Below are 21,723 nucleotides of genomic sequence, written 5' to 3' on the forward strand. Positions count from 1 at the left end.
GACAAAGAAACCTGCAGTAAGCATGTGATATTTGTCATTCACATGAAACCAGACAATACACCAAATGGTGTCTTATGCATAAGGCAATGACTGACTGAACCCTCATCAGTACACGTGGCAAAACGTATTACACTATTACACTCGGGGTCCAGCTGGACCCCAGTAGTATTTCATATGTTTCATATTTCTGTACCTGTCCATATCCCCTCAATATTTTCCTAAAACGTGTGCCATCTATAGATAAAAATATGAAAGAAACAACGAAATTACTATTGATGATTACTGACGTGTATTACTTACAACATTAGTTTAAGAACTCCTGAATTGAAATGAAACACAATACAACTGAAGCAGTCATCACAAGAGCAACATAACACAAACATACATAAATAAAAGATGCACAGTCCAGCTGGGGTCTGGCTGGGGTCTGCATGTACCCCAAATGATTTTTTTTTAAATATATTTCTCCGAGTATTCCAGCTTCCTCCCACAATCCAAAAACATGCTGAGATTAATTGGTAACTGTAAATTGTCTGTAGGTGTCAACACAAGTGTGATTGTTTGTCTGTATATGTAGCTCTGTGATAGACTGGTGACCTGTCCACGGTGTCCTATGCCTTCGCCCTAAGTCAGCCTGGATAGACTCCAGATGAATGACAATTAAGTGGTGTATAGATAATGGATGGAATTTACAAAACTCAAAGAACTGTTGCTTGTGTGCATCTCATTAGTGTGACGGTGCAGTTCAGAAGTGATACAGAAACGCTGCTTTTACTGAAACGTGACCTGGGTGAACATTCAGACATGACAGTAACACATTCAGTTGACATCCGATTAACAGTACTAGGTGCATGTCTAAAAGGAGCTTAAATCTTTTGTTAAATTGCAAAATAACAACAAATGTTATTCTGTTAAAGTCTTAACTAACCAGGATCTCAGTGTTATCCTTAACTGACCAAATATTTCAAACATTTCATATCACTGCCCTAGATTTGGATGAGAGTTGCTGCCAGCAGTAAAGGATCTCTACCGTCTTTGTTGAGCGACATGTAAATTCACTACATTTTACCTAGTGGGTAGCTGTCATAAACTGAATGATGTCAGGGCAGTGTGACAGATTTGTTATGTAGTTCTCTGTCCTCCTCAGCACTAAACACTTATTACGACACATTCATATGTCAGTTTGTACAACAAATTAGCAGGTTTCTCAACAAAAATATATAAGCTTTACAAATGTTGCACTTATAATGCTTCAAATGGGTGGCTGGACACTTGACGACTATGTTGAAGATACTAGCAGAAACCATGCTGAGTAACATTAGCCAGCCAGCTAACCAGTTAGCTAGCATTTAAATAGCTGTATTTCTGCCAAGTGCTTTTAGAGAACTGATCAAATGTATACACGACCACAACGTTGAAGCAATGTGATTAAATACTTGGAGATTACTGCTTTAAATAATGTCCATAGCAAACAGTGAGTGAGCGTTTCAAGGTCCTTGGCCTGAGAATTGATGATGTGTAACGGATGCTAATGTTACCACATAACATAATGATTTATTTAAGTTACGTTAGTTAATCTGATCCTCTCACATTAAGAGATATTTGGGGCAACCTGAGTAACCAATGTGTCCGTTACCATCGTACATAGCGTTACCATCGACTTGTATAACTGCAGTGGAAACCTTGCAGCATTCTAACATGGTAACTTACCGAGCATGGCTAGCAAATGTTAACAGAAGCGGATCGGCTGTCTGGGAGCAGTTATTTGCCTGTTCATCTTACTGGATAGATGAGTGTATTTGCCTAAACCCCCGACAGTGCGACTGATGGAACGAACCCGAAACACGGCTTTACCCGAAATGAGCAGGGTATAATGCAGCACAACGCCTGGGTAGCAAGAGCCACCATGCACCATCATCATGTCAGCCAGCTAGCGAGCTAACAGCTAGCGACGCCAACAAATCCAGAAGAGTGTTCGAGAAAGACGAATCAAGAGATTCAGTAGCAAACTCACCTGCTGTGTTTTTCCTATTGATCGTCTTGAGTAAAAACACTTGAAGTCATTCGTTGAATATCCTGACTGCCATTCACTGTCGTCCCGATTTGGTGGCTACTCGTCCACGGGGGATCACTTCCTTTCACCTGGGCCTCTGCTACGCCATTACAGCAACGTAAACTACGCAACTCATGCTTCCAGCTGCCTGTCCGTCTACTAGTCCGTCCACTAACGGGAACGAGAATGGCAGTGTTCGCTGCTGAGCTCCAACTGTGGGGAGTTCCACACTGGCCTCATCTCCGTGCACAGAACCGATGACGGACTGGTACATAACATGATGATGGTGTTGTCACATCAGTTAGTAAACATTAAAATGCAGGAACAAAAATATATATTTAGATAATATAATAAAACATGGCAATTAACTAAATCACCTAATCATTTATCTCTAGAAACAATGTCACATCTAATTAACATCCAGCACCGTAGTTAATATGTTTTTTCCCCCTTTTTGATACATTTCTATTAACAATGCTCTGTCCAAAATTTGTATACCCCTTGAACTTGTCATAGTGTTTTGAGAAAATAGAGCTTCTATATCATTCTAAACGGTGCTGGTAATTTCTTCAATGTTTTGAATATTCTTACGTATATTAAAGCAGCAGTTATCTAGTCAGTTTTTAGTAAAATGAAAGTCATGACTAAAACCAAACAGTGCATTGATGACTTCTGGTTTCACTTTGTATGTATGTTTTATTTTTAAAATGGGACAGTTCGTATTAATGAACATTTACATGTAAATACTAGAGATTATAGTCATACAGCTGATTTCCATCTCGAGTCCCATTAGTGGGTTAATAATAATAATAATAATAATAATAATAATAATAATAATAATAATAATAAAATACAAATAACATAATACCACAGCTGAACAAAGACATACAACAAAGAAAAACAAGCAATAATGCATAGTGCACACAAACTGACAAAAGCTGGGGGACCAAGGCAAGCTACCAAGCAATAATTAACATTTGCACATGATTATATTGCAAAAATCCCTTTGTTGCTATTGCATATATCCCTCTATCACTATTGCACATTGTTATACTACACTTACCCCTCTGTCACTGTTACACATATCCCTCTGTCACTGTTATACAAGATTCCACTACATATATCCCTCTGACACTATTACACATAATTGTATTGCACATTCCTTAATGTCACTATTGCACATGATAACATTGCACATTTCTCTTAATCACTGTTGCACACATCCCTGTCTTCATTACACATAATACAACACTTGATAGTGTTGCATCTGTAAAAAAGAAAGTTCTATCTCAGAGAGGACCTGCTCCTTGGTATAATTCCCAGGTGTGGACTTTAAAGCAGGCGTCCCGAAAGCTGGAAAGGAAGTGGTACTCCACTAATTTAGAAGAAGTTCATGTAGCTTGGAAAAATAGTCTAGTAATTTATATTAAAAAAAAAGCTCTTGGTAATGCCAGGACAACATACTATTCATCTTTAATAGAGGAAAACAAGAACAACCCCAGGTTTCTCTTCAGCACTGTAGCCAGGCTGACAAAGAGTCAGAGCTCTGTTGAACCTTGTATTCCTTTAGCTTTGAGCAGTAACATCTTCATGAGCTTCTTTACAAATAAAATTATTACGATTAGAGAAAAAATTAATCTGGCCCTTCCTGCAAATGTCACAGATGTATCATCGAGTACAGATACTTTAGAATTGGCTGTAAGACCAGATGGATATTTAGAATTTTTCACTCCCATACATCTCTCTGAACTAATTTCAATAGTTTCTACATCCAAACCATCGACATGTCTTTTAGATCCTATCCCAACTAGACTGTTCAAGGAGGCTTTACCTTTAATTAATTCCTCAATGTTAGATCTGATTAATCTCTCTCTAGTAACGGGCTATATACCACAGGCTTTTAAGGTTGCTGTAATCAAACCTTTACTTAAAAAGCATAATCTAGATCCAGATGTTTTAGCCAACTATAGACCAATTTCCAACCTCCCATTTCTCTCCAAAATTCTGGAAAGAACAGTTGCAAATCAATTATGTGAACATTTACAAAGGAATAGCTTGTTTGAAGAGTTTCAGTAAGACTTCAGAGTGCATCATAGCACAGAAACAGCTCTGGTGAAAGTTACTAATGACCTTCTCATAGCGTCAGATAATGGACTGGTCTCTATACTTATTTTGTTGGACCTTAGTGCGGCATTCGATACAATCGACCACAATCTTTTATTACAGCGACTAGAACATTCTATTGGCATTAAAGGGACAGCACTGGACTGGTTTAAATCCTACTTATCAGACAGGTTCCAGTTTGTGCATGTCAACAATGACTCTTCTGAGCATACTAGGGTTAATCATGGAGTTCCTCAGGGTTCTGTCTTAGGACCAATACTGTTCACATTATACATGCTTCCCTTAGGCAACATTATTAGGAAGCACTGTATTAATTTCCATTGTTATGCTGACGACACTCAATTGTATTTATCTATGAAGCCAAATGAAACTAATCAGCTAGCTAGACTGCAAGATTGTCTTAAGGACATAAAGACCTGGATGACCCATAATTTCTTACTACTAAATTCAGACAAGACTGAAGTCATTGTATTTGGCCCCAAACATCTTAGAAAATTGCTTTCAAAGCATATAGTTACTCTGGATGGCATTACATTGGCCTCCAGTACTACTGTGAGGAACCTCTGTGTTATCTTTGACCAGGACATGTCCTTTAACTCACACATAAAACAAATCTGTAGGAGTTCCTTTTTCCACCTGAGAAATATTGTGAAAATCAGGAACATCCTGTCTCAGAGTGATGCAGAAAAACTAGTCCATGCATTTGTTACTTCTAGGCTTGACTACTGTAATTCCTTATTATCAGGTTGTCCCAATAGCTCTCTGAAACATCTGCAGCTGATCCAAAATGCTGCAGCCAGAGTACTGACGGGAGTTAGCAAGAGAGATCATATTTCTCCTATATTGGTTTCTCTTCATTGGCTTCCTGTTAAATCTAGAATAGAATTCAAAATCCTTCTTCTGACATATAAAGTTCTTAACAACCAATCTCCATCATATCTTAAAGACCTGATAGTACCATATTATCCTAGCAGAACTCTTGCTCTCAGACTGCAGGCTTACTTGTTGTTCCTAGAATCTCTAAAAGTAGAATGGGAGGCAGAGCCTTCAGTTATCAGCTCCTCTCCTGTGGAACCAGCTCCCAGTTTGGGTTCTGGAGGTGGACACCCTCTCTATTTTTAAGACCAGGCTTAAAACCTTCCTTTTTGACAAATCTTATAGTTAGGGCTGACTGGGGGACCCTGACGGGGTGAGATGGTGTTTTCATTTGCACAACTGACTTCCCCTCTTGACGTCCTTTAGTTTGCCCCTAGTTCTGCTGCTATAGGCCTAGACTGCTGGGGAACCTCTCTGGATGCACTGAGCCGCACTGAGCCCTTCTCTAACTACCTTTGTATTTATGATATATACCATTATTGCATTACACTCACTCTGTTTCTCCCTGTGTCTTTTCTCCGAGTGTCCCTGGTCCCAGAGCTGGATGCTTCAGATCTGTGGTTGTTCTCCCACCTCCAGTTGCCCATTTCCACTGATCTACTCTGCATTGCCCTTACTGTACTTGATTTGCTCATCTACATATTTTTGAATTTACCAACAGCTATATATGTAGTATATTTAATGCCAGAGCCATACACCATAGCAGTAAACTATAATTAGTTTCCATGTTAGTTGTACTTTGCATGTATCATGTTTTATCATGCATATATCAAACTGTGTGTTTATTGTCCTTGTCCCCCCCACCACCCCCACCTCTCTATCTCTACCTCTATCCCTCTATCTCTACCCCTCTACCTCTATCCCTCTATCTGTATCCCTCTATCTCTACCTCTACCCCTCTATCTCTACCTCTCTACCTCTTCTGTCCTTCTCAACCCACCCGGCCAGCAGCAGATGGGTCCCCCCACATTAGAGCCAGGTTCTACTCGAGGTTTTTTTCCCTGTTAAAAGGGTGTTTTCCTTGCCACTGTCGCCTTTTGGCTTGCTCTGGGGGTTCAGGCATATGGGTTCTGTAAAGCGTCTCGAGACAATTTGACTGTAATTGGCGCAATATAAATAAAATTGAATTGAATTGAATTGAATAATTACACTATATATGTCCCTTTTATTGCACAGATCCTATTATCACTATTGCTCATGCCCCTTTAACACGGTCCACTTTCTACTCTGACCTGATCAATACCAGCTCCAACAACCCCAAGTCCCTCTTCTCAACTGTCAATAAACTCCTTGCCCCCCCGGACACCGTCTCAAACTCGTTCACCACTGACAAGTGCAACCTATTCCTCTCTTTTTTCCATAACAAAATCAACTCCATCCACAGCAGCCTTGTCACCTCTCCCACTTCACTTGATCCCCCCTCTCCTCCACTAAACCCTCTGAACTTTCCCCCCCTGGCCCACTTCTTGCCTGTTTCCCCCCTGGACCTGCCCAAATTCATCACTGGAACTAAAAACTCCACATCCTGCCTGGACCCCATCCCCACTGCCCTCCTCAAAAACTGCCTCCCTGTTATCTCCCCCCTCATCTCTAACATCATCAACACTTCCCTCAGTACTGGCTGTGTCCCCTCACCCCTCAAGCTCGCCTCTGTCTCCCCCATCCTCAAAAAACCTGGTTTGGATCCAACCTCCCCTCACAACTTCCGGCCCATCTCCAACCTCCCCTTCATATCCAAAATATTAGAACGTGTCGTCGCTGCCCAGTTGAAAACTCATCTCACTTCCAACAACCTGTATGAAACCTTTCAATCCGGATTCCGCTCTCATCACAGCACTGAAACTGCTCTCCTCAAGGTCACCAACGATCTCCTCCTCTCCTCAGACTCTGGACAAGTCACCATCCTCATCCTCCTCGACCTCTCTGCAGCATTTGACACAATCAATCACTCCATCCTCCTGTCCCGCCTTCAATCCTCCATTAACATCACCGGCACCGCCCTCACCTGGTTCACATCATATCTCACTAATCGACAACAATTCATCAAGGTCAACAACTGCACATCCCCCACCGCCCCCCTGTCCCATGGTGTCCCTCAAGGATCAGTCCTTGGCCCCCTCCTCTTTATCCTGTACCTCCTCCCCCTCGGCAACATCATCTGCCGCCACAACCTACACTTCCATTGCTACGCCGACGATATCCAACTCTACATCTCCACCAACACCACCGCCACCACCACCCTCCCCTCTCTCTCCAGCTGCTTGGCCGACATTAAATCCTGGATGAGGAAAAATTTTCTCCTGTTAAACTGCGACAAGACCGACCTCATTATTATTGGACCCAAATTACTCACACCATTTCCCCACTCCCCCATTACCATTGATAACACCACCCTATCTCCTTCCGCTCACATCCGCAACCTCAGTGTGATATTTGACAGCAACCTCACTTTTGAACCCCACATTAATCAGATCACCAAAACTGCCTATTTCCATCTCCGCAACATCGCCCGTCTCCGCCCCTTCCTCTCCTTCTCAGCCGCTGAAACCCTCATTCATGCCTCATCACTTCCCGCCTTGACTACTGCAATAGCATTCCCTTTGGCTCCACCTCCAAAGTCCTCAATAAACTTCAACACATTCAAAACTCTGCTGCCCGACTCCTCACCCGAACCTGTTCTCATGACCATATCACCCCCGTCCTGCAGAACCTCCATTGGCTCCCCATTTCACACCGCATCCAGTACAAACTGCTTCTCCTCACCTTCAAGTCCATCCATAATCTTGCCCCCTCTTACCTTACCGATTTGCTCCTCCCCTACACCCCCCCCAGGAATCTCCGCTCCTCCCACACAAACCTCCTTTCCATCCCGCACAGGACCAGCCGGCGACATTGGGGGGACAGAGCCTTCGCCATTGCCACCCCCACACTCTGGAACTCACTCCCCCATGCCCTCCGTGACTGCACCAACCTCACCACATTTAAATCCCTTTTAAAGACTCACCTTTTTAGATCTGCTTTCCTTAAGTGATTCTGTATTTTATCTTGAACTTGATTTACTATTTATTGATTTTAATTAACTATTTTGTTTTATCTTATTGTATTTTATGTACAGTGTCTTTGAGTTATTGGAAAAGCGCTTTATAAATAAAATGTATTATTATTATTATTATTATTATTATTATTATTATTATTATTATTATTATTATTATTAACACTATTACACATGACTGCATTGCACAAACGTCTACACATTCAAAACAAATTATGCAGTTGTCAAGAGCAAGCCCCATCAATGGGCAAACAGATTTACATAGTGTTATGATCACAGATCTGTGCTAGCCATGCGTTGAGATGTTTAGTAAATGGTGGGGTCCCCTAATTATAAGCATTTTTGCTTCCCTAGGGTTCCCTTTCATGTACATCTGCTGTAAACTGCTTTGGTAGAATACATTTATCATTCTCTGTGCGTGAATAAAATATGTCTGAATCTGAACCTGAGGTGAGATGTGGTAGTTCACGAATTGCACTTGGTATAGTATTTGAGGTTTGAGATGCGCGAAAGTAGAAAACAGACTGCCCATAAGCACTTTTTCTAAAAGGTACTATGCAATTACCTCAAGAGCTTTCTTTATTATTATTATTATTATTATTATTATTATTATTATTATTATTATTATTATTATTATTATTATTAATAATAATAATAATAATAATAATAATAATAATAATAATACGTTTTATTTGTAATGTACTTTTCATTAAGGCAAGATGTCAAAGTGCTACATAGAAGATATTAAACAGAAAAAGCAAAACAATCATATAATAAAAACAAAACTTTAGAGAAAATAACAATAAAAAATAGAAACTTCAGGGGCACGTTTAATTGAAAGCTTTGTTAAAAAGAAATGTCTTTAGGCCTTTTTTAAAAGCATCCACTGTCTGTGGAGCTTTCATGTGGTCAGGGAGGGAGTTCCATATGTGAGGGGCAGCTGAGTGGAAGGCTCTGTATCCCATGGTCCGGAGTTTGGTTCTGGGCAGGCGGAGGAGGTGACAGTTATTAGTGCGGAGCTTTCTTTTCGATGATGGATGGCAGATGAGTTCTTTAAGCTATCCCAGAGCATGGCCATGAATGCACTGATGAGTTAGAAGAGCGATTTTGTTGTGAATTCTGGAGGATATGGGGAGCCAGTGGAGTGAACGGAGGATGGGTGTGATATGGTGTTGCTTCTGCAGTCTCATCAGGATCCTAGCAGCACTGTTTTGAATATACTCGAGCTTTTGCAAGCTCTTGTTAGGGATCCCGATGAGAAGTGCTTTACAATAGTTGAGCCTGGAGGAGACAAAGACGTGGATGAGTTTCTCTGTATCAGAAAGGGTGAGGGTGGGCCATAGTTTGGCAATATTTTTCAGGTGGAAAAATGAAGACACAGTGTCACACCAAGGTTGGTAACTGCTGATGAGATGGGAATGTCTTGTCCGGAAATGGTGATGGTGGTTATGGAAAATGTTTGGACCTGATGAGGGGTGCCGACAAGAATGGCTACAGTTTTGGAGCTGTTCAGCTGGAGAAAGTTTTGACTCATCCAGGCCTTTGTCTCCTCCAAGCAGGGGGTCAGGGTGGACAGTGCTGATGAAGTTGATGATGATGATGGCCATGATGATGAAGACAGCGGGGGAACAGATTGGTTTGGGACAGTCCTGAGATGAAGCTGTATGTCATCAGTGTAGCAGTGGAAAGAAATTCCATACCGGCTGATGATACAGCCAAGGGGGAGCATATATAAAATGAATAGGGTTGGACCAAGGACAGACCCTTGGGGGACACTGCAGGTGACAGGAAGAGTCTGGGACTTGGTGGCACCTCCCAGGCTGACATACTTGGTCCTTCCAGACAGTGTTACAACCCAGCTCCTCAGTTGTAGCAAAGACGCGGAGACAACCACTGTACGGTGAAAAACAAATGTTTATTGCCTAATCCAAAAGCAGTCCACACTGCCGTCAAGGCCCAAACGACACCAGAACCCACACGTAAGGCTGGAGCTCCCAGACACCAGCTCCTGTCAGCGACTGGAAAAGGAGAGCAGTTAAATGCAGCACTGATTGCAGATGTGCTCAGTCAGGTGGCGACCCTCGGCTCCTGATCAGGCACACCTGGTGTCGAGGTGGAGGGTCGTCACAATAGGTATGACATAAACCAGTCCAAGGCAGTACCAGAAAGTCCTATGTCAAAGTGGAGGCTGGGCTTTACAACAAGCTTTGCAATAGCTCACCTGGACAAAAGATAGGGCTTTGGTCATCATTCTTTGGTCAGATGAGGTGACGTGGTGGTATTTGGGGACTTGATTCTTGTTCGAAGAAAGAAAGGAGAAGCATTCAATCCCAAGAACACAAAGAACTTTGGGGGCATTTTTCAGGTGGTAAGCCATGCAAAATTGTCAAAATAAGCAGCGTCATGAGATTCAGGGGGAACATTACTCATTCTCCAGAAAAACTTAGCCTTTGGTGGCATTGGACCTTCAGACAAGACAATGGTCTGAAACATTTAGCCAAGAAATTGTTGAAAATAATGTAATGTGTCTGCCTCAGCCTGACTTCAGTCCTGAATCATATAGAGAATCTGTGGAGGAAACTGAAGACCAGAGTGATGGCAGGGAACTCTTTCAACCTGAAAGACCTCAAAACTGTTACAACCAGAAGTGGTCCGAAATCCCACTTGAGACATGCAGAAGATTGTCAGATTGTAGATAGACCTTCTGCTGTGATGGCAATTAAAGGTTTTACCATTGGTTACTGAGAAAGGGAATAAAAAAATTTGGCCATGGCATTTTTTAAAAATAGAAATAGTAATTTCTTCTAAGGGCATTCAGGATGTAGTGACAGCTGTTTCCAGCAGACACACTTAAGATGTATATTTTTGCAACTTTTGAATCAAAGATAAGTTTTGGCAGTGTCTGTGTTTTTTATTTATTTACTTATGTGTAAATTATGTTATGTTCAGTTAAAGCCTTTAAAATTAGCATGTTAAATTATTTTTAAAAATCTGTGTTTATATTGACATATAAAAACATATATTATCCATAGTCCAACAGGCTCAGGATACATAACAAAAGTGCACTGCTCTGCTTATGGGTTCTATCATAGTAGTGGTAAACTACTTTTTGCTTTATACTAGTTTAGCTTTCATTAGCTGACTATGTCACACGATGTCCTCCAGATGTCAGCATTACTCCATACAAGAAGTGCATTTCCTGAGGAAAAGTTGCTGTTGAGTTACCTGACTTATCAAGTGTCTGAATATTGTGTTGAATCTGTATTCATCTTACAACTTTGCAACATTTCTTCTCAAAAAAACATATTTAATTTACCAATAAACAATTGTTTCACTTATTCTTCCCAACAAAGACCTACAGAAACAAAAGATCTGTAACAAAACTGCAGTTTTCAGAAGGGCAAAGTCAATACTCAGCAATACATTTAGTACTACTTGGAAGTGAATTCATAAGAAATGTAACATAAATTCAACAAAAAACTATACAAATAAGGGTTTTTCCTGATTGAACATACAAGATACTGATTTAGTTTGCTCCATAGTAGGCCATCTTCAAAAATCTAGCCCAACATAGTTCCACTAACTATCTTTTTTTCAGATTTTAAAATAAGGAATACTCACGCATGGATCAGATAGGCTTTGGGCATCTTGAGTTGGGAAATATAGCAGGCATATAGCATCTCCCCTCACTGAAAGATGTAGGCTTACTGAGACCTGTCGAGGAAAGTAGTATGGGATATCTTTGGGCACCTTTGGGGAATTCCAGCTCTCTATTCCCTCCTTACTGGAGGGCACTTCCTGTTGTAGGTTAAACCTAGTTCCTCTGCAGGTGTGGTAGTTAAAATGGTACGCAGTTAGAAATTAACAACTTTAACCAAAACAATTTATATATTGCAGGCTAGTTACTACTTGTAACTTGAAAAATGTATTACACGCAGTTTTCACTTTATGCGATGCTGTTTATTAATTGCTGAGATGAAAGAGAGAAAAAAGGTGGGGAAAAAAAGCACCATATTCCAGAAAGGCTTCGACAACCTCATAGATTTTGGTTCATCAGTAGTGAATGTAAAATAGCTTGTTAGGTCTCCTATGTTTGCCTATACCATGGTTTGAAACATACATCTAAATATTATCTACCTTGATAATATTGCCACAGTCTGACTGTGTCTAGTGATCTTAATGCTCATTTATTTAAAAAAAAAAAAAAAACAGACTGGTGTAATTTACATATTTAATGTGAAGAGCAACTTGGTGTCAAGTTTTGTTTTTTTCTCACCAAATTGCCACAGTATTGTCCTTTTTGGTGAGGATTTTGTTATACTGGTTGTACAGTTCCATCAGCAGGGGCTGTTCTGCTGCAGAGAAGAACACTGTTCTGGCTTTCGTTTCTTTCTGGGACACGATGTCTTCTTTTCAACTACTGCCTGTTCTGGGCTGCTTCATTACTTTGTGCGAAAGACAAAATTACTAGATGCAAGGTGTAAAATGAGTTAACGATGAAACATGGCTAAATTGTATTAATGAACGACTTGAGCTGCAAGTGAAAGTCGATATTCGATGAAACCATCCATTCATTATCTATACACCACTTAATCCTTATTAGGGTCACAGGGGGCTAAAGGCCATCCCAGCTGACTTAGGGTGAAGGCAGGGGACATCCTGGACAGGTCACCAGTCTATCACAGGGTTACAGAAAGAGACTATGAAGCACACCTATGGAATATTTAGAATTACCAATTACCCACAGTATATTTTTGGACTCGGCTTCCTTCCACAGTCCAAAAACATGCTGAGGTTAACTGGTAATTCTAAATTGTCCACAGGTGTGATAGTGAGTGTGGTTGTTTGTCTGCATATGTAGCCCTGTGATAGACTGGTGTGGTGTCCAGGTGTCCCCCTGCCTCCACTGGCAGCCACCCCTTTCACATTACAAATATTCACATATTCAGGGTTAGGGTTACTGACTCATGCAGCTTTAAAAAACAAAACAAATAGCGTGATGAAAATTCAAAGCTATAACTTAATTTTAAATATTATATTTAAATAACGCAACAAGAGACAAAGGGTTTTACACGTCATTTATTACACTTGACAGGATCTGTTGGAACACAGATCCACCTAAGAGGCTTTTCTCAGGTGAGCCTATTCAGTAGTTTGGGGTCAGTGGGTGGGGATGAGGGTCTGTATTGTTGTATGGCCAGGATCACTTTAGACAGTCTAGCTGAATCCATGTAAAAACTTCAACTGCCTCCTCTCACCAATCTCTGAAGGTCTGCCAATGTGTTTTAGGGCTCTGTTCAACTAGCTGTCATCTCCAGTCTTACGCTGGGAAACAGAGATTTAAGTCATTTGTGAATGTGAATACTTGAAACGTGTATTATTCATCATGTTAGGTAGTTGTAATAATTGTTGGTGGCTAGCATTGTCCAAGGTGTGCAGATAAATGGTTGCAATCCCGAAGTATGTCTTATACAAGCCACTTGTTTCCCTATTTCCTTAAACAAGCCCAGGAAATTAATACATCCTGTGAATATTGCCCCACTCTTTATACACAGGCATAGCTGACGAAACAAAACAAACACTGTTGGGAGCTATCTACAAGGTAAAGAGCTGGTTTGGTACCTATTCTGAGTGAGGTGAACAATGGCTAGAACTTCGAAAGACTAGAAGCACCCATGTAACTTCACTCAAATCTCAATTCTGATTGAAAGCCATGTCCTTTTACACATCTTATTGTTATTCTAATCTGAACTGTAAGGCAGGTTTACTTAGTGCATAGAATTCTTAAATAAATCCTGTACCTAGACAAATGTTGAAATGTATTCAAGGTATATTCTAATGTATTCTAATTTCATTCTCCACTCTCAATCAAGCCAAAGATCATGGGTAACTTTTGTATTCGTTTGTTTACTTTTGTTTTTGCAAGGATCATAGGATAAATAATAGTTTTGACATGTTCGTTTCCTTGCAAAAGAAAAAAAGATGAATAATTAGTTTTGTCATCTTTTGAGTAATTACCATTACATTTTAAAATAAATCATATTATTTAACTTACTGCTAACAGGTGACAATTTAAACTGCAGTTGCAACCTAAAATATTTACTGACAGATAAGGATAAAAACTGATAGCGTGCCTGAACATATCACCGTATAATTATAGCACTGATTCTAAAAATCAAGCTTAGACTAACATTTAAATAGTTTTTTTTCATAATTTTAATTGTGATTGCATTAGTTTTATTGGGTCAGTAATAAAACTTGGAGTAATGAAGTTACAGTTACTGTTATCTGTATAAATAATCAAAACAATCCATCACATTCTACACGTTTATTGAATGATCATAAGAACAAAGTTTGTATTATGATAAGATCAAAAATAAATATGACAGTAGCTCCAATGAATTTACTATCCTTTTGTATGACTGTGAATACAAATCCTAAGCCTTAATTTGCCCTTTGTTAAAGCAAGAAGACTGGCAAAAATACCGTCTCTGTGAACTGAACGGTTTCCCATTTCCATACTAAATACTAGCAAGCTTTGAGTATGCAGTTCACAAACATGACAAAGTAAATCAGTCAACAGAACAAGCCAGTTATTTTTCATGACACATCTCCAAAGCTTCATACTGAAACAATCAGCAAGACATATTTTATCCAGCAGGGGAAAGTAAATACGTACGTCTACATAAGTATCGTATTTGTGTATGAATAGTTACCTTAGGTAATTCATCTTATGGCACTTCATACTTCTACTGCTGTACCATTTACTCCACTACACTTATCTGACAGAAGTAGTAACTGCTTTTTAGAATAAGATGTTCCACAATGATGCATGATAATGTATAACAGGACTCTGTGACACTCACAATCTATGTGGTTAGTAAATAGTGTGGAATTGGGATAAGTTCGTGTTCTTACAAGGCTAGAAGTATGAACAGATATCCATGCGCAGATTTGTGATATGATAAAGATGCACTGTGCAATAGGGATGACCCAGTTTGTACTGAACTGGAATGAAAAGTGTTTTTTTGCTGCCCCTCAGTGGACAGAGGAGCTGTGTTTAGATTCAGAGTAAACAGAGACTTTATCCACTGGCCTGCTGGTGTGGAAACAGGTTTGTGACAATGGTGATGATGATCAAATGAAGAATATTTAGCATCACTTCATCATACTGCTTCATTACAGACATTGATCAAAAATAACATATAAAAAGATTTTTCATTGTAAAGCATTGTCATTTGACTGACTTGAACAAGCTTAAGCAGAGCTTAATCACATAAACCTTTTTTTTTTTAATCATAAAATCTCTTAAAAATCCATTCATATGTCTTATGAGCAATAAAATATTACAAATACATATTCTGCCTCAAATATTATACAAGATAGAGCTGGGGTAATGCTTTAGTACATGAGTTATACCAGACCTCTAATGTGCTAAAACCAAGATTTCCATTTTTTCTGGCCAGTGGTGAGGTGTGTACATTCTGTATTAGCACTTCCAGTACTCTCTTTGGCAGTTTGTATTCTCTTTCAAAAGTGCAACACATTCAAAATTCCCCTCAATTCAGACTGATGAGTTCTTTTTCCAATAGTACAGGCACAGGGACTCCGACATCGTGCCTTTATCAGTATATATGCCGACCACTTTATTAGGTACACCTTTTCAATTGCCTGTTAACACAAATAGCTAATCAGCCAATCGCACAAATGCAACTCAATGCATTTAGACATGTAGGCATGTTCAAGACAACCCGCTGAAGTTCAAACCTAGGGATTTAAGTGACTTTGAACATGGCATGGTTGTTGGTGCCAGACGGGCTGGTCTGAGTATTTCAGAAAGGAAATGCCTCGTTGATGTGAGAGGTCAGAGGAGAATGGGCAGACTGGTTGGAGATTGTTATAAAATTATAATTATGTTATGATTAAATGCTCTTTATGTTTTTAAACTACTGTATAACTATGTAACTGTGAACTCTTATTATCCAATGTACCCAGTAAATTTCCATGACCTAACTTTGCCCATGAAAATGTAACAAGTTGATCCTGCAAGCAGCCAGTTGAAACTGGCTGCTCAGAAACTGATAATACCAATGTAACTTGTTTATGTGTCTGCTTAAAAACTAAACTGTTTCCACCTATTGCCAGTCACTTGTTCAGACTCTGCTCTGGTCAAGTGATTCCTTACTCAAGTAAAACATTGCTTTAACTTGAGAGACGGTTCTAAGTATTTATTTGGAGAAGTCAGGACTCCGCTGAAGAATTTTCCTGACAGAGATCATAGAAAGGCAACAGTAACTCAAATAACCACTTGTTGCAGCCAAGGAATGCAGAATAGCATCTCTGAACCACAACACGTCCAACCTTGAAGCAGATGTTCTACAGCAGCAGTAGACCACACCAGGTGCCACTCCTGTCAGTTACGAACAGGAAACTGAGGCTACAATTCACACAAGCTCACTAAAATCACACAATAGAGGATTAGAAAAACGTTGCCTGATCTGATGAGTCTCGATTTCATCTGTGACATTCAGATGGCAGTGTCAGAATTTGGTGTAAACAACGTGAAAGCATGGATCCATCCTGCCTTGTATCAACAGTTCAGGCTGATGGTGGTGATATAATGGTGTGGGGTATTTTTTCTCGGTGTACTTTGGGCCCCTTAGTACCAACTGAGCATCATTTAAACACCCCAGCCTACCTGAGTATTGTTGCTAACCATGTCCATCCCTTTATGACCACAGTGCACCATCTTCTGATGCTACTTCCAGCAGGATAATGCACCATGTCACAAAGCTCAGATCATCTCAGACTGCTTTCTTGAACACAACAGTGAGTTCACTTTACAGTACTCCAATGACCTCCACAGTCACCAGATCTAAGTCCAATAGAACCTTTGGGATGTGGTAGAATGGGAGATTGGCATCATGGATATGCAGCCGACAAATCTGCAGCAACTGCGTGATGTTATCATGTCAATATGGACCAAAATATCTGAGGAACATTTCCAACTCCTTGTTGGAAGTATGATACCAAGAATTAAGGCAATCCTGAAGGCAAAAGGGGGTCCAACCATTTATTAGCAAGGTGTACCTAATAAAGTGGCCACACACACGCGTGCACAGACACACAGACACACACACACACACACACACACACACACACACACACACACACACACACACACACATATATATACTTCAGCTCCACTAACTCCTGTTTTTATGAACAGCCTGAAGCAGCTTTGCTTTAATCATCTCCATCTGTGTTAACTGGAAATTCACTGTGCATCCATATATCCATAGTATAGATCTCTATCTACAAAGAGTGTGCTGTACAGTCATATAGCCTTACAAGGTCCGTTTGGTCAGCTTTTCACAGCAATAAACCAAAAACCTCTATAGTCTTTACAGAAGAACAGATCTGCAATGGAATACCAGGGTCACTGTTGGAACATTTCGAGAACATATTTTAGCAAATGTAGCACTGTTATAAGACTAAAGTTATAGCTTTGAACAAATAATTTTAAAAATTACAGAAAGAAAGTTCAGCTTCACTTTACATGGACAAATTCTCAACATTAAGAGATTAAGTTGTCATTTTACAAGAAGAAGAAATTATATCATGAAAATGTCTTGATTTTTACCATAAAGGTTTATGTAAATTATTTGTAAGACATTTTTTTGTATGACATTTTCCCAAAATTTCATTTTTTTAAAATAATATGACTTTAATACGTAATTAGAGGAAGTCTTTAAAAAAAAATAGTTTTCTGTAAAATTACAAATTACAACGAAATTCGAGTTTTCTTTGTAAAACTACATCTTTATTGTTAAAATATAATGAATTTTATGCAACATCACAAATTTCTTCTTGTATTGTTTTGTAAAACTAAATGATTTATTGTTTTTTAAAAACATTTTCTTGTAAAACCACAGCCTTATTTTAATATTAAGAATTGGGATGAATTACATTCGGGCTTTGACATCATTTTGACCTTTTTCACAAAATACTGTGACTAATTCTTGACATATTACATATCAATTTTTTCCTCATAATATTGCAGTTTGAGACTTGGAATGTTGTACATCTCCCTAAAATTCTGACTTTTGTCACGCTGTTTTTCAAAATTTCAGATGTCTTTTTCACCAGCAGTGATCCTTATACTGCCACACAGACCACTTTCAGCAACATTAAAAGTTAAAAAACAAAAACTTTAAACTAAGCTTTACTACTCTGAAATATACATCTTTAAAATGCCTTCATTTCATCTTGAGAAAAATCAGTGTAATGAAAAAGAGTGCAGAGTGGCAGTTGAGCTGTATGTGTACATGTTTACGTGTACATTTATTCAAAAAGCACATATTTGTAACTGACAAATTTCACTTTATACCTTTTTTTTTTTTTTTTTTTTTTTTTTTTTTTTTTTTTGTCTGCATTTGTTCTCATTGTTTAACTCCACAAAAGGGGAGTCAACATTATATGAGATTGATGCATATTTTAGTCTTGCAACCAAATATTTTAATATTTAGTGCATGTGTGTGACCATCACCGGCCCTCCCTGAAAGCTAAGCAGACCTTCTTTATTAGAATTCCCTATTATAAGCCAGGGAGGGCAGTGCTACACCTCAGTGATGTGTGGGGGAAACAAAGACTGGACAGGACGAACAGGACGAACAGGATGAACAGGGATAGAAAATAACAGGCGTTGCTATTGCAATTAAAGATTGTAAGGTGGTGTGTTATGCCCAACTACTAACTGTCCATCAATAGAGAAAAAAAAAATAAAAATTTGAAAAAAGAAAAGAAAACCAAACCAACACAAAAGAAAAAGAGATTCAATAATAAATGAACAAACGGTACTGAGCACCATAATTGTGTGTGTCTTGATAGTATAGAATAGAATAGAATAGGCCAGAAGAGGATGCTAGTGCGAGAGAGAATGAGTTTAGGGTAGAGACTGGAGAGATTCTCAGCACATTCTGGCGGGACCCATCATTTGCTGAAATGGGACTCGGCAGTAGCTGGCGAGACCTGATCAAACATGCAAGTGTGAAGAACCCCGAAGCCCAGAACAGCAATCACGGCAAGGCAGGGCCAAGCCAACAGGGCACCTCCCCCCCCAGGCAGTAGGAGCCACAGGGTGGCACCCCCAGAGAGCCACCGGGGCCACCGTGAACGACGAGGACCCAGAGAACAAGAGGGAGCAGCTACCGACACCCCCAGCGCGCCCAGACCGACCCAGGCGGCCCGGGGCACGAGGACCCACCCGCCACCCAAACCCCCACCCCCCCCCCCCCCCCCCCCCCCCCCCCCCCCCCCCCCCCCCCCCCCCCCCCCCCCCCCCCCCCCCCCCCCCTCCCCCGAGGGGGCCAACGGCCCCACACAGCCAGGAAGCCAGACACAGGGGCCGAGCGGCCCACCGAAGGGGCGGCAACCAGCCCATCACAAGGCAGGCCACCACCGGGAGCCGGCCAGAGGAAATCGGAGCCGGGACCCGATGCGAGTCCAGAGAGTAAAAATGGACAGTGTGGTGGGGCCCGGCGACGCCGACAGGGAGGCACCCCGCATACCCCCCGCACCAGGCCCCAGGCGAGCGCAGTACACCCAGGGCCCCCACCCCCCGCAATGCGCCCTGACAACCCACCAGGACAGAGCCACCACATGCCACCAGCCCGCAGCACAGCCACAGCGCCCACCAAGACGGCCAATCCAGCCCCCGCAGCCCACCAAGAGCCATCGCACCTGCCCGGACCCGTCGGGCACGCAGGAGAACCCCCCCCCGACCACAGCCCCCAGGTCCCGGGGACCCCCCAGCCACAGCAACATGGATGATGGTCCACCCCCGCCACCCCATAGCCATAAGGGGGCCGGGTCCCACCAGCGAGGCCATATTAGTGAAATCCCCCAATTACTCCCTATTAATATGTCTCCCGATCCCAGACTGGAGACATTATCCCTGCACCGTGATAGTGTAACCCTGAGTGTCATGTGGTGCATTAAAAGTGGGGAGGCTGGGCGAGGCGTCCAGGGGGCAGGCCAGAGGACCACAGAGGATGGCTACTCTGCAGCCTACCCTGGCCCAAGTTCCCCGAGCCGTCCCAGACCTACCCCCAAGGTGTAAGTGTGTGTGGTGCATTAAAAAGAAATTAGAGAGCAGGGGAGGCAAGCAAGAGGGTGATGGGGAAGAGACAAGGCCGTAGAGCCCTGCCATCCGCCCCACCACAGAGCCCATCGTTCCCGCCCCCACCTGCTCTCGGGGCCCTAGCTGTTGTGTCCCTATATGTGCCTAAGAGTAACTATATACAGTGATGTGTGAAGTATGTGAAGTGCACAGTAAGAGGCAGTCTGGTGTGGATCCGGCCCATGAGGAGAGAGCAGCGGGGGAGACAGGTAGTAAGACCACCGGTACTGATGCAGAGGGCCCCCAGAGCCCGGAGGCAAGAGGCCGAGGTGGGCCCACACGAACCCGACCGGCCCGGCCAGCACCGAAACCCCCAGAAGTCGCAGCGCTGGAGCAGCGCCCCGGCAGACGCCGTAGCCCCACCACGGGCCAGCCGCATGCAGCACCCTGCCCCGGAGGGAGGACCAGGCCGCACCACCAGGGAGCGAGGGCCACGAGCCCCCACGCCCACCCCGGAGCCGGCACGTCCAGGATGCAGGGCACCCACCCCGCAGCACCACCGAGACCCCACCCACCCCACCACACCCAAGGACAGCACCGGGCCCGGACAGAAGCCCCCAGCCAGCAGAAACTTATCTCCAGTGGCGGCACACAGGCAAGTACCAAGGCCTGTGCCCGGATGAGCCAGAGCCACCCCCCCAGAGAGACCACCCGGCCCCCATGCCAGACCCCCAGGCAGCGGAGGGCCCCCAGCCCCCCCAGGGGAGGGAGAGGGACGAGGACGAGCGGCCAGGCAGGAGAGGAGGGAGGAGGAGGGAAGCAGAGCAGGAAGGGACAGGGGAGCGACCGGAGGGCCGACCCACCCCAAACCCCAGGGCCAGCCAGGGCGCCCCAGAAGAGACCAGCCGCCACCACCCCCAAGGCCCCGGGAGAGCGCACAAACCCAGCAGACCCAGGGCTCGAAGGGAGAGACACCGGGGACACCCACCCCCAGGCAGAGGGGCCCGAGCCACGCTGGCCCCGCAGAGCCAGAGAGCGACCCCAAGAGCAATAGGGAAGGGACACCACCAGTGCATGCACACAGCCTTGAAGTCCATGGTGCCATCCTACTTAAAAAGGTAGAGGGTTAATAAACTGAAATAAAGCAGACAGAAGTCAGACCATACACACAGACAGAATAATAATTACAATTTTATGAGGGAAGTGGCATACGCCCACATACAAGCGGAGGCTATAGGTTAATATTTATTGATTTAATAAATGGAGACCATTTTTCTTTGAAGGAATCCAATTGGTTTTTTCTGATAGCAGATATTCTCTCAAGTGAAATGTGTTCTGTGAGGAGGTTCAGCCAATGGATGATGTTGAGGGCTTTCTTATCTTTCCAGTTAACTAAAATAGTTTTTTTGGCGATGGCGATAGCTGCAAGTGTGGGTTGGATATGAATGTCTGGAAGGGCTGTTTGCGTTAGATCACCAATTAGGCAAACGGTCGGGG

The 21,723-nt window shown here is 42.3% G+C and overlaps 1 protein-coding gene across 2 annotated transcripts in view; it reads right to left on the reverse strand.

The window, feature by feature from the left end:
* Positions 1-2,249, reverse strand: part of dicer1 (dicer 1, ribonuclease type III) — a 47,678-nt gene extending 45,429 nt beyond the window's left edge. The window contains exon 1 of one of the 2 annotated variants that reach the window (XM_023289733.3): positions 2,015-2,249. The gene's annotated coding sequence lies outside the window, so the exon portion shown is untranslated. The remainder of the gene's footprint in view (positions 1-2,014) is intronic. The other variant, XM_023289732.3, reaches the window with a different exon arrangement.
* Between the last annotated feature and the right edge of the window lie 19,474 nt (positions 2,250-21,723).

The sequence above is a fragment of the Amphiprion ocellaris genome, chromosome 20, assembly GCF_022539595.1.
Source record: "Amphiprion ocellaris isolate individual 3 ecotype Okinawa chromosome 20, ASM2253959v1, whole genome shotgun sequence".
Classification (NCBI taxonomy): Eukaryota; Metazoa; Chordata; class Actinopteri; family Pomacentridae; genus Amphiprion; species Amphiprion ocellaris.